The 13,846-nt window shown below is 35.5% G+C and overlaps 1 protein-coding gene and 1 pseudogene across 25 annotated transcripts in view; one reads left to right on the top strand and one right to left on the bottom strand.

The window, feature by feature from the left end:
- Window positions 1-13,846, top strand: part of CATSPERE (catsper channel auxiliary subunit epsilon) — a 199,931-nt gene that overhangs the window by 82,284 nt on the left and 103,801 nt on the right. The window lies entirely within an intron of this gene.
- LOC140634829 (protein-L-histidine N-pros-methyltransferase pseudogene) lies at window positions 2,741-3,697 on the bottom strand (annotated as a pseudogene).

The following is a 13,846-nucleotide window of genomic DNA, read 5'->3' as shown; positions in this document are numbered from 1 at the left end:
TTGTTGCTATTGTAAATGAGATTATATTATTTATTTCCTTTTCAGAGGGTTCATTGTGAATATAAATGAAACTAATTTTTGAATGTTGATTTTTTTTTAATTCTGCAACATTATTAAATTAATTCACAAATTCTAGCAAGGTCTTTTGTTAACTCTTTAGGATGTCCTACATACATGATCATGTCATCTACAAACACAGGTAATTTTACTTCTTCATTTCTACTTTGAATGCCTTTCATTTCTTTTTCTTATCTAATCACTATGGCTAAAGGACTTCCAGTACAATGTTGAATAGAAGTGGTAAGATTGGGCATCCTTACCTTGTACTGGGTCTTGGAGGAAAAGCTTTCAGTTTTTCCCCATTGGTTTTTGTACTAGCTGTGGAGATCCTATAAACATAATCCCTTATACATTAAGGATTTATTATGTAAGTTCCTACTATACCTATTTTGTTGAGACTTTTGATCATGAATGAATGTTGAATTTTATTAAATGCTTCTTCTGCATCTATTGAGATGATCATATGGCTTTTATCTTTCATTCTATTAATATGGTATATCACATTGATTTATTTGCATATGTTAAACCATCTTGCATCCCATGAGTGAATCCCACTTGGTCCTGGTGTGTAATCTTTTCAGTGTGCTGCCAAATTTGGTTTGCTAATGTTTTATTAAGGAGTTTTGCATCTATATTTATCAGAAATAGTGGCGTGTAGTTTTCTCTTCTTCTGGTGCCTTTGTCTGGCATTGGTATCAGGGTCATGCTGGCCTCATAAAATGAGTTTGGAGGTATTCCTTCTTCTAGTCTTTGGAAGAATTGAAGAAGAATTCTTATTAACTCTTCTTGGAATATTTGGTAGAATTCACCATGAACCCATCTATGTGTTCCTGGGTTTCCTGTTTTTGGGAGATATTTGATTATAGCTTCAATCTTTTAATTTCTTATTGGTCTGTTCAGGCTTTGTCTTCTTGATTCAATGTTAGTAAGTTGTGTGTTTCTAGCAGTTTACCTATCCCTTCTTATTTATCCAATTTGTTACCATATAATTTTCATAATAGTCTTTTATGATTCTTTTTATTTCTGAAGCATCTGTTGTAATGTCTCCTCTTTCATTTCTGATTTTGAGTCTTCTTGTTTCTTAGTCTAGGTTAGGATTTGTGCATTTTCTTTATATTTCAAAACACTAACTCTTAGTTTCATTGATTTTTTTCCCTATCCCTATTTTCTGTTCTCTACTTGATTTATTTCTGCTCTGATCTTTATCATTTATTTCCTTCTGCTCACTTTGTGCTTAGCTTGTTCTTCTTCTAGTTCATTGAGGTGTAAAATTAGTTGTTTATTTGAGATTGTTCTTTTTTAATATAGGCATTTATTGCTTCCCTCTAAGCACTGCTTTGATACGTAGCATAAATTGTGTTTTTGTTTTCATTCATCTTAAGATCTTTGTAACTTCCCTTTTGATTTCTTCCTTGGTCCAATGGTTTAAGAGTATGTTGTTTGGTTTTCCTGTATTTGTGAATCTTCACATTTTCTTAGAGTTATTGATTTCTAGTTTCATTGCACCGTGGTTAGAAAAAATACTTGGAATGGCTTTATTTTATTTTTACTTTTTAAAAGATTTTATTTATTTACTTGTCAGAGAGAGAGAGCACAAACAGGGGGAACAGCAGACATAAGGAGAAGTAGGCTCCCCACTGAACTGGAAGCCCAGTGTGGGACTCAATCCCAGGGTCCTGGGATCATGACCTGAGCTGAAGGCAAATGCTTAACTGATTAAGCCACCCAGGCGTCCCCTTGGAATGATTTTAATCCTGTTACATTTTTAAGATGTTTTTTGACCTCACATGATCTATGCTGGAAAATATGCACTTGAGGAGAATGCGTTTTCTTCTGCTGTTGGTGAAAAGTTCTGTATATGTCTGTTAGGTCCATTTGGTCTATAGTGTTGTTCAAGTCAGCTGTTTTTTTTTAAATTGTTTTTCTAACTGGATGTTTTAACCATTATTGAAAGTGGGACATTAAAGATTCCTACTATTATTGTATTGCTGTATCTGTCTTCCAATTAGTATTTGCTTTATATAGTTAGGCATTCTGATGTTGAGTGTATATATAATTGTTATATTGTCCTGTTTAATGGATGTTTTTATTATTATATAATAATTTTATCTCTAAAGACAGTTTTTGACTTAAAATTCTATTTTCTGTTATATAACTGGGTCATTTCTGCTTTGTTTTGGTTACCATTTGCATGGAATATTTTTTTTTTATCCCTTCACTTTTTTTTCACCTCCAAAAAATTTTATTAGCATGATTAAGACATTTTTAAAATAATGACAGAATTTCTTAATCTTAAAGAATATCACTGGCTATATTTTATAACAAATATTTGCAAATGAATGGACAGCTTTATTGCCAGTCTTCATTTTATTAAAAGCAATCCATATTTATTGGTTCCATATGAATTCATGACTATTGCTTTGACTGGGAATTAAGTAGAGAAAATATCTTCCATAATCAGAGCATGACCTATATTATTGAGTGAAGAGTTGATAAGAATCCTCAAAGAGTTAGGTTTTTGTTTTTTAAAAACACTGCTTTTGCACATTACAAAGAAATAATTAGTATTTTGGCTTTTTAAATTCCTACATGATATTCAGAATGGCAGTCCCCAAAGGTCCTCCCTCCATGTAATGCAAACACAAACCCTCTTCTGGAATATACATTCTTGGAATGGGCTCTAAGGACTTGGGCCTCCATGTGTTTGTACTGGTTTGAAAACAAAAACTGCATCATCCAGAATGTAGTAGTCATTATACGTGTTGCTTTCACACAGGTATGGTGGTCTGGTGAAAGCTTCAGTTACAAAACCAGCTTTTCTGAAAACTTTAGGCAGACTACTCACTTGTTCTTCTCAATTCTGTACCTTGATTTCTAAAATTTCTGATGGTTTTTCCCACTTGCCACCTGTTTTCTGCATAGTGAAGAAAGGGTAAAAACAGGGCAAGAATGGCCCTGCCTCTGGTCGGCTCCAAGACACTTCTGATATCTTTTAATAGCTTATGGGCTCATCATAGCAGTCTAGCAAATTGAAGCAACTGATGACATTGTACTGGAAGCCTTTATTCTGTTATTCATTTATACCAAGTACTCTGTATTTCTTCTTCTGAAGCTGCCATATCATAATTTCAGATAGCTCAGTGGCATACATCTCTTCAAAGTGAGGGCTCATAATTTTTGTGACTTCTCCATTTCCAGCACTGAAATCAAGAAGTCTATGGGTTTTCCAGTCTGGATTAATTTTTAGCAGTCCCTGAAACTGGTCTGGTGAAAACACAAACATTGAGCCTCTTCCTAGAAACCCAATGAAGATGTTCTAGACATAAACAGGTTAAAAACAGATGACACAAAAAGGTGATATATTTGGATAAATAGCCCTATTTCTCAGAGCTATTTTTTAAGATCTGTGTCCCTTGATCAAGTTAACTCTGAACAAAGATAGCCTGGAGTGACTAGCATAATTTCCCTCCATTGCACACATACTGCTGGTGGTTCCCCTTCCTGCCATCTGCTGCCACCATGGTACCACTTATCATGTTCACTTATAGGGATGGGTGAACAGTTCCAGAGTCCACATCCTCTGCATTAGCTATATGGTCACCAGGCTCAGGCACAGAAAGCCTGGGAACAGTCTCATGAGGGGACATGGCTACTCTTTGATCACCACCAGCACCTAGGTGAAGAGGAGGAGGCGCTGCCCATTAGGGCTAGAGCCATCATGCCCAATTTGCCCATCCTAGCCTTTCTCTATCCCTTCACTGTTAGCCTATGTGTGTCTTATATAAAGTGAATCTCTAGTGGACCACAAATTGCTGGATCTTGGTTTGTTGTTGCTTGGTCTGAATTCAGACATTCAACCAGTCAGACACTTTTGACTAGGGAGTTTAATCCATTTACAGTTAAGAAATTGCTGATAGGTGAGGACCTATCAATTAATATTACCATTTTTGTGCATTGTTTTCTGTCTAATTTGCAGCTGCATTGTTCCTCTCTTTCTCTTTTCATATATTCTTTTGCTATTTGAGGAGGGCGTTTTTTGTAGTGCATTGCTTTGATTCTTTTTATCTTTGGTATATCTACTATAGGTTTTTTTCTTTGTGATTACCTTGAGGCTTGGATAAAGTATCTTGTAGTTAAAGTGTCCACTTTAAGTTGATAGAACTTACCTTCAATTGCATATAGAAACTCTACATTTTTACTATGCCCCCTTTGTATTCTTTTTTACATTTATTTATTTTATTTATATTTAAATTCAGTTAGTTAACATATAATGTATTATTGGTTTCAGAGGTAGAACTCAATGATCCATCAGTCTTATATAATACCTAGTGCTCATTACATCACGTACCCTCCTTAATGTTCATCACCCAGTTACCCTGTCACCACCCTCCCAGTGGCCCTCAGTTTGTTTCTTGTGATTAAGAGTCTCTTATGGTTTTTCTCTCTCTCTGATTTCATCTTGTTTTATTTTTTCCTCTCTTCCCTTGTGATCCCGTTTTGTTTCTTAAATTCTCTATATGAGTGAGATCATATGATAATTGTCTTTCTCTGATTGAGTTATTTCACTTAGCATAATATCCTCTAGTTCCATCCATGTCATTGCAAATGGCAAGACTTTAATTTTTTTGATAGCTGAGTAGTATTCTATTGTATATATCTACTACCTCTTCTTTATCCGTTCATCTGTCAATGGACATCTGGGCTCTTTCTGTCATTTGGCTATTGTGGACATTGCTGCTAATGAACATTAGGGTACAGGTGCCCCTTCAGATCACTACATTTGTATATTTGGGATAAATACCTAGTAGTGCAATTGCTGGGTTGCAGGGTAGCTCTATTTCCAACTTTCTGAGGAACCTCCATACTATTTTCCAGTATGCACCAGCTTTCATTCCCACCAACAGCGTAAGAGGGTTCCCCTGTCTCCACATCCTCACCAACATCTATCATTTCCTATCATTTCTGACTGGTGTGAGGTGATATCTCATTGTGGTTTTGATTTGTATTTCCCTGATGCTGAGTGAGGTGGAGCATTTTTTTCATGTGTCTATTGGCCATTTGTATGTCTTCTTTGGAGATGTCTCTTCATGTCTTCTGCCCATTTTTTGATTGGATTATTTGTTCTTTGGATGTTGAATCGGTAAGTTCTTTACAGATTTTGGATAGTAGCCCTTTATCTGATATATTATTTGCAAATATCTTCTGTTCTGTTGGTGGTCTTTTAATTATGTTGACTATTTGCTGTGCAAAAGCTTTTCTTCTTGATAAAATCCCAATAGTTCATTTTTGTCTTTGTTTCCTTTGCCTTTGGAGATGTGTCTAGTTAGAAGTTGCTGTGGCTGAGGTCATAAAGGCTACTATCTGTTTTCCTCTAGGATTTTGATGGATTCCTTTATTTCATTTAGGTCTCATCCATTTTGAGTCTATTTTTGTGCGGTGTGAGGAAGTGGTCTGGTTTCATTCTTCTGCATGTGGCTGTCCCAATTTTCCCAATGCCATTTGTTAAAGAGATTATATCTTTTCCATTAGCTATTCTTTCTTGCTTTGTCAAACATTAGTTGACTAGAGAGAAGAGTTCATTTCTGGGTTCTCTATTCTGTTCCATTGATCTATGTGTCTGTTGTTGTGCCAGTACCACACTGTCTTGATGATTACATCTTTGTAATAGAGCTTGAAGTCAGGAATTGTGATGCCACCAGTTTTGGTTTTCTTTTTCAACATTCCTTTGGCTATTCAGGGTCTTTTCTGGTTCCATACAAATTTTAGGATTGTTTGTTCCAACTCTGTGCAAGAAATTGATGGTATTTTCATAGGGATTACATTGAATGTTTCGATTGCTCTAGATAGCATAGGCATTTAAACAATATTTTTTCTTCTAATCCGTGAACATGGAACATTTTTCCATTTCTTTGTGTCTTCCTCAACTTCTTTCATGAGCATTCTGTAGTTTTCTGAGTACAGATCTTTCGCCCCTTTGGTTAAGTTTATTCCTAGGTATCCAATGGCACTAAATACATATTTTTCAATAGTTATTCTGGGGCAGCCCCGGTGGCGCAGCAGTTTAGCGCCACCTGCAGCCCAGGGCGTGATCCTGGAGACCCTGGATGGAGTCCCACGTTGGGCTCTCTGCATGGAGCCTGCTTCTCCCTCTGCCTGTGTCTCTGCCTCTCTCTCTCTTTCTCTCTGCATCTCTATGAATAAATAAATAAAATCTTAAAAAAAATAGTTATTCTGAATTAAATGGGCTAAATGCCCCAATCAAAGGACACAGGGTATCAGTTGTATAAAAAAGCAAAACCTATCAATATGCTGTCTGCAGAGACTCATTTTAGACCCAAAGACACCTCCAGATTTAAAATGATGGAATAGAAAACCATTTATCATGCCAATGGACATCAAAAGAAAACTGGGATGGCAATCCTTATATCAGACAAATTAGATTTTATTTTATTTTGTTATTTATTTATTTATTTATTTATTTATTTATTTATTTATTCATGAGAGACACAGATAGATAGAGAGGCAGAGACATAGGCAGAGGGAGAAGCAGGCTCCATGAAGGGAGTCCAATGCGGGACTTGATCCCAGTACTCCAGGATCATGCCCTGAGCCTAAGGCAGGTGCCCAACCACTGAGCCACCTAGGTGTCCTGACAAATTAGATTTTAAACCAAACACTGTAATAAGAGATGAGGAAGGATACCATATTGTAACTAAAGGGTCTATCCAACAAGAAGATCTAACCATTGTAAATATTTATGCCCCTAACATGGATGCAGCCAGTTATATGTCAATTGATAACAAAATTAAAGAAGCACATTGATAATAATCCAATAATAGTAGGGACTTTAACACCCCACTCACAGCAATGGACAGATCATCTAAGCAAAAGATCAACAAGGAAACAAGGGCTGTGAATGACAGACTGGACCAGATGGACTTCACAGATACAGTTTTGTTTGTTTGTTTTTTATTTATTTATTCATGAGAGACAGAGAGAGAGAGAGAGAGGCAGAGACCTAGGCATAGGGAGAAGCAGGATCCATGCAGGTAGCCTGATGCGGGACTCGATCCTAGGTCTCCAGGATCACACCCTGGGCTGAAGGTGGCGCTATACCACTGAGCCACCCGGGCTGCCCACAGATACAGTTTTTACTTCTTGTGTTGTATATCCTTTAACAAATTTTTCTTCCTTAACTTTTAGATTAGCATTAAAAGTAATTTGTGCATCACCATTACAATTTTACATTGTTCTGTATTTGTCTACGTAATTTTCTTTGCCAATGAGATTTATGCTTTCATATACTGGGGTCCACATTGGTGGAGACTGTGAGGGTCCTCAGTAGAGAAAGCTGTGGAGGTCCACGGTGGTGGTGAGAACTGCTGGGGTCTCCCTGCTCTCCTTCTCTCCCATGGGGAGTTGTAGCCAGCAGAATTCCTCTTAGCATTGAACTGTGCTGGCCTGAGAGTTAGAATAATGCAGGTTAAATGCTTCCTGTACTTTTCTGTGCACCATCTTCAGTTTTTGTGCTCCACTGGGTTGCTGAAATTTCTCAATTATACTCTGGAGCTCTCCCAAAGCTATTTTTCTTCATGGAGAGTTGTCAAATTGTTGTTTTTGTGGGAGAACTTCTGTCATCTTGCTGAAGTCACTTCTCTTTTTTAAATTTTATTTTTAATGTTTTCCAATTTTACTGAGATAAAATTGACATACTGTGTCAGTTTAAGGCTTGACTCATGTATATTGTGAAGTGATTACCACAACACACTGGGTTAACATCCATTATCTCATATAGATTCAATAAAAAGAAAAAGGAAAGAAAGAGAGAGAGAGAAAGGTACTTTCTTTTTGTGATGAGAATTCTTAGGGGATCCCTGGGTGGCTCAGCAGTTTAGTGCCTGCCTTTGGCCCAGGGCGTGATCCTGGGGCCCTGGGATTGAGTCCCACATTGGGTTCCTTGCATGGAGCCTGCTTCTCCCTCTGCCTATGTCTCTGCCTCTCTCTCTCTTTCTCTCTCTCTCTCTCCCCCCCACCCTCGTGAATAAATAAATAAAAATCTTTGAAAAAAAAGAATTCTTAGGATTTACTCCATTAACAACTTTCCCTTATACCACACAGCAGTGTTAGCAGTAGTCACCATGCTATACATCACATCCCTAGTACTTTATCTTATAACTGAAGTTTGTGTCTTTCACCACCTTTCTCCAATTCTCCTTCCCTAACTGCCTGCCTCTGGTAGTCATTAATCTGATCTCTTTTTCCATAAGTTTGTTTTTTAGAGATCATCCAGTATTTGTCTTTCTCTGACTTACTTCACTTAGCATAATGCCCTCCTGTTGTCACAAATGGCAGGATTTCCTTGGGGGTTTTGTGGTTTAATAACTATATATATGGTATATTACAACTTCTTTATCTATTTCATCTGTCAATGGAAACAGGTTTTTTCCATATGTTTGCTATTGTAAATAATGCTGCTATGAATATGGAGGTGCATATATCTTTTGAGTTAGTGTTTTCATTTCCTTTGAATATATTCCCAGAAGTGAAATTGCTAAATCATATGGTCATTCTATTTTTGTTTTTTTGACAATCGTCTATACTGTTTTCCGTAGTGATTGTACCAGTTGCACCAATGCACAAGGGTTCCCTTTCTTCCACATCCAGACCAGCATTTGTTATCACTTGTCTTTTTTATTAAGGCTATGCTAACAGGCATGAGGTATCATCTCAAGGTGAATTTGATTTGAATTTTCCTAATAACTGGTAATGTTGAGAATCTTTTCAAGTACCCATTGGCCATTTTTATGTCTTCTTTGGAGAAATGCTTGTTCAGGTTTTTTTTCTTTTACCATTTTTCACTAAGATTATTTGGCTTTTAGCTGTTGAGTTATATGAGTTCTTTAAATGATTTGAATATTAATCCCTTATCAGGTATGGCTTTGCAAATATTTTCCCATTCCATAAGTTGTATTTTCACTTTATTGATTATTTCTCTCTTTGTGCAGAAGCTTTTTAAATTTGATGTTGTCCCATTTATTTAATTTTGATTTTGTTTCTTGTGCTGCTTCATACCACAAAAAAATCAATGCCAACACCCATGTCAACGAGTTTTTTTCCTGTTTTCTTCTAAGAGTTTTATAGTTTCAGGCCTTACATCTAATATTTTAATTAATTTTGAGTTAATTTTTGTGAGTATTGTAAGATAGGGTCTAGTGTCATGCTTTTACTCATGAATTTTCCTTAGCACCATTTATTGAAGACCCTCTTCTCCATTGAGTATTCTTGGCTCCTTTGTCAAGTACTAGTTGACTACCTCTGCTTCAGTTTATTTCGGGACTTTCAGTTCTGTTCCAATTATCTATTTGTCTGTTTTTATGTCAGTACCACCCTGTTTTGATTACTGTAGCTTTATAGCATAGTTTGAAATCAGGAAGTGTTGCCTCCTGCTTTATTCTTTCTCAGGATTGCCTTGGTTATTTGGAATCTCTTTTGGTTCCATGGAAATTTTAGGATTCTTTTTTTCTACCACTGCAGAAAAATGCCATCAAACTCTTAATAGAGATTACATTGAATCTGTAGATGGTTTTCAGTAATATGGACATTTTAACCATATTGATTCTTCTAATAAACATGAAAATACCTTTCCATTTATTTGTGTCTTCCTTAATTTCTTTCATCAATGTCTTCTAGTTTTCAGAGCACAGACCTTTCACCTTCTTGGTAATTTTATTCCTAAGTATTTTTTTTTTTGTTTGGATGCTATTATAAATGAGATCATTTTCTTTATTTCTATTTATTGTTAGTATATAGAAATACCACTGATTTTGTATTTTAATTTGTATCCTGCAACTTTAATAACTTTTGGATTAGATCTAATGGGGGTTTTGGTAGAATTTTAGGAGGTCATATCATCAGCAGAGACAATTTTACCTTCCCCTTTCCTATTCTGATGCCTTTTCTTTCCTTGCCTGATTTCTCTGGTTAGGACTTCCAGTACTGTGTTGAATAAGAGGTGAGGGTGGGAACCTTTGTCTTGTTCCTAATATTAGAGAAAAAATTTTCAACCTTTCATCATTGAGTACGGTATTAGTTGTGGTCTTGTCAGATATTGCCTTTGTTATGTTAAGGTACATTTCATCTACATGGAATTTATAAAAGAGTTTTTTATCATAAACAGATGTTGAATGTTGTCAAATGTTTTTTCTATGTCTACCGAGATATTCATATGATTTTGTCTTTCATTCTATTAACGTGATGTAACTCATTTGTTGATTTGCATATGTTGAACCATTCTTGCATTGCAGGGATAAATCCCACTTGATCATCACGTGTGATTTTTTTTTTAACGTGTGATCTTCTTAATGAGCAAGTGAATTTGGTTGGCTAGTCTGTAGTTGAGAATTTTGCACCTATATTCACAGGAATGTTGGACTATAATTTGTCTTCTGGTAGTGTCCTTTTCTGGCTTGGTATCAGGGTAATGCTGACCTTATAAAATGTAGCTGGAAGCATTCCCTTCTTTTTTGAAAGAGTTTGAGAAGGATGGGCATTAATTCTTTGTCAGATGTTTCGCAAATTTGTCAGTAAAACATTTATTTTTAATAATAGCTATCCTAACGGAGGTGAAGTTGTATATCACCATGGTTTTAATTTGCATTTCTGTAATGATTAGGGATGTTGAGTATCCTTTTGTGTGCTTTTTGGCTATTTGTATAATGAAGTCCAATTTGTCAGTTTTTCCTTTAGTTGCCTGTGCCTTTGGAGTCATATCTAAGAAATCAATGCCAGATTCAATGTTTGTTTTCTTCTAAGGATTTTATAGTTATATCTTTCATGTTTAAAGAATGCACTATTGATATACCTAACAACTTGGATAGATGCTGAGTTAAAAAGCCAATTTTAAGTGTTGCATACTGTATGATTCCATTTATAGGAGATTTTAGAGGTGACAAAATTGCAGTCATTTAAAACAGAGAAGTGGTTGCCAGAAGTTAGAGTTAGCAGGCAGTTGTGACTTTTAAAGGTTAACATGAGGGAGTTTCTTTTTCTTTTTCTTTTCTTTTTTTTTTGAGGGAGTTTCTTATTTGTGATTGAACAGTTCCATAATCCGTATTCTATAACAGCTCTATATTGTGATGGTTACATAAAACTAGACATGTGATAAAATTTCACAGAACTATGCAAAAGGAGCACTTGTAAAAAAAAAAAAAAAAAGAATGATGAAATCATAATAAGGTTCGTACCGAAGTTAATAGTGTTATATCATCATCAATTTCCTGGTTTTGACATGCACTAAGATTATATAAGCTGCTGTCATTGGGAATAGCTGACTCAATTCTTGTGAGTCAAACTATTTCAAAATAAAATAGTTATATTTTAAAATGTCTTTAGCATTTGCCTATGGTACTAAGAATAAAATCCAAACTATTTTCCAGGACCGACAACGTTTAGCATGGTGTGATTTCTGTCTATATTTTATCTAACCTTTTCCTGTACTATTTCTTTCTTACTAGATTCTAGCCATTATCTTCCTTTCAATTCCTCAGCCATAATAATTCCTCTCCTCCCTCAGAGCCTTTGTAACTGTTGTTCATTCTATACAGAATGCTCTTCTCATAGCTATATTCTGAAAGAACTATACTCTCTTCTGGGTGGTAAGATTTTTTTCTTCTTTATTCATTCAACAAATATTTACAAATGCAGGCTTAGAAGGCAGAGCCCTGAGGCAGCAGTGCAGTTCTGTACATATTGATTTGAAGTGTTTCTAAGACAAGCAAAATCACTGTTAAAAGTCTAGTTAGGTATACAGATCATGAACTAGATATAAAATTTGGGATCTGGGCCAAACAATTTGAGCAGTTTTATAGGAATTGAATGATACTTGAGGCCATATGATTGAATGAGATTACCTAGGAAGAAAATGTACTATGAGAAGGGTACTGACAGGAAGAGAATGTAGGACCAAGCTCTGGAGATCTCTAATAGAGCAAGGAGCAAATGGTAACACGGAAGCAAAGTAAGAGTGTTTCAAAGGGGAAGATTGGTCCAATGTATCAAGTGCTGCTGAAAAAACAGGTGAGATAAACAAAAAGTATTTTAAGTTTCCGTAACCATATATTGATGTTATAACTAGAAAAATACTTTTTAAAATAATAATAGAGTTTGACATCTGCATAAGTAAAAGTTGTTCTGTCATAGATTACTAATAATAAAATAAACTGGCACCATCCGTTTAGAAATTGTTTCAATAATATGTATCAATTATTTCTTAAGTGTTCATAGCATTTGACGCAGTAATCACATTTCCAAGAATCTAAGATTAAAGAAATAGTTCTTACTGGGAAAGACTACATCTGATGATATCCATGGCAATAATATTTATAATAGTGAAAACCTAAAATTACCTAAATATCCAGTAGGGGAGTATGTTAAATAGATGATAATTCACTCAATGGATTATTATGCTAACATTAAAAATCATGTTTATATAGACCTCTAGTTATAAAACATGGATACATAACAGTAGCCTACATTTGGTAAATTCTAGAAATATATTAAATGTGTTTTTAATTTTTATAACCTATGTTTTAAATTTGGCCATCTAATAAAATTATCTTTAATGACAATGAATTATCCTCTTAACAGAAAAACATTTTTAAGCTTGTTTGTATGATTGCGTTAACCTTTTCTTAACCTATCCTCTTTTCTATTATTTTGTTGGTATACATCACTTACTATATTTTCTTCCTGTCTTATGCTATGCTACATTTATTCCTTTCCTTTGCAGTTATATGAAAGATAGTTGTATTTTAAATTCTGAATAGTGAATAAGATTTTCAGAAATAAAATTTAAAATATCCGTTATTTTTTATATACCAGGCAAACCTATACTTCTTTATCAAAATCAATAAATGTATATTCTTCAGGGAGGTCTTACCTAACCACATTCACTCCCAAAATTAGGTTATTAGATAATCCCATAGTCCCAATGAATATACTCTGACACTTATCATGGCAATCTCAAAGGCTCCTTTGTTGATGGTTGACATTTCTAGGAAATTTACTGGAACTTTATTGGAGAATTGGGGCAGAAGAAAGCCATGGAATTTTTTTTACATTATTTTAATTAAAGATTTTTATTTATTTATTTTGAGAGAGAGAGAGAGAGAGAAAGCACATGAGCAGAACAAGGGGGCAGAGACTCAGAGAGGGAGAGAGAATCTCAAGCAGAGTCCATGCTGAGCATGGAGCGCACCCTAGCCTGGATCTCATGACTCTGAGATCATGACCTGAGCCAAAATCAAGAGTCTGACCCGCAATTATCTGAGCCACCCAGATGCCCCAGAAGCCATGGAATTTTAGACTGGCCCTCATCTGATTTTTTATTCTAAGGATTCCCCATAATGACACCATTGTCTCTATTCCAAAAATACCAATTAGGAAAAATTCCAGTCAATTCAACTTCTCCTTAAATAGCATTAAAAAAAAAAGAAAGAAGAAAGAAGAAAGAAAGAAAGAAAGAAAGAAAGAAAGAAAGAAAGAAAGAGAGGAGAAGAGGAGGGCAGCCCTGGTGGCTCAGCGGTTTAGCACTGCCTTCAGTCCAGGGCGTGATCTTGAAGACCCTGGATCGAGTCCCACGTTTGGCTCCCTGCATGGAGCCTGCTTCTCCCTCTGCCTGTGTCTCTGCTTCTCTCTCTCTCTCTCTCTCTCTCTCTCTGTCTGTCTCTCATGAATAAATAAATAAAATCTTAAAAAAAAAAAAAGGAAAGATGTCAGATCCATTGTT

Source organism: Canis lupus, chromosome 6, assembly GCF_048164855.1.
Source record: "Canis lupus baileyi chromosome 6, mCanLup2.hap1, whole genome shotgun sequence".
Classification (NCBI taxonomy): domain Eukaryota; kingdom Metazoa; phylum Chordata; class Mammalia; order Carnivora; family Canidae; genus Canis; species Canis lupus.
This window is presented reverse-complemented; position numbering and strand designations above follow the sequence as displayed.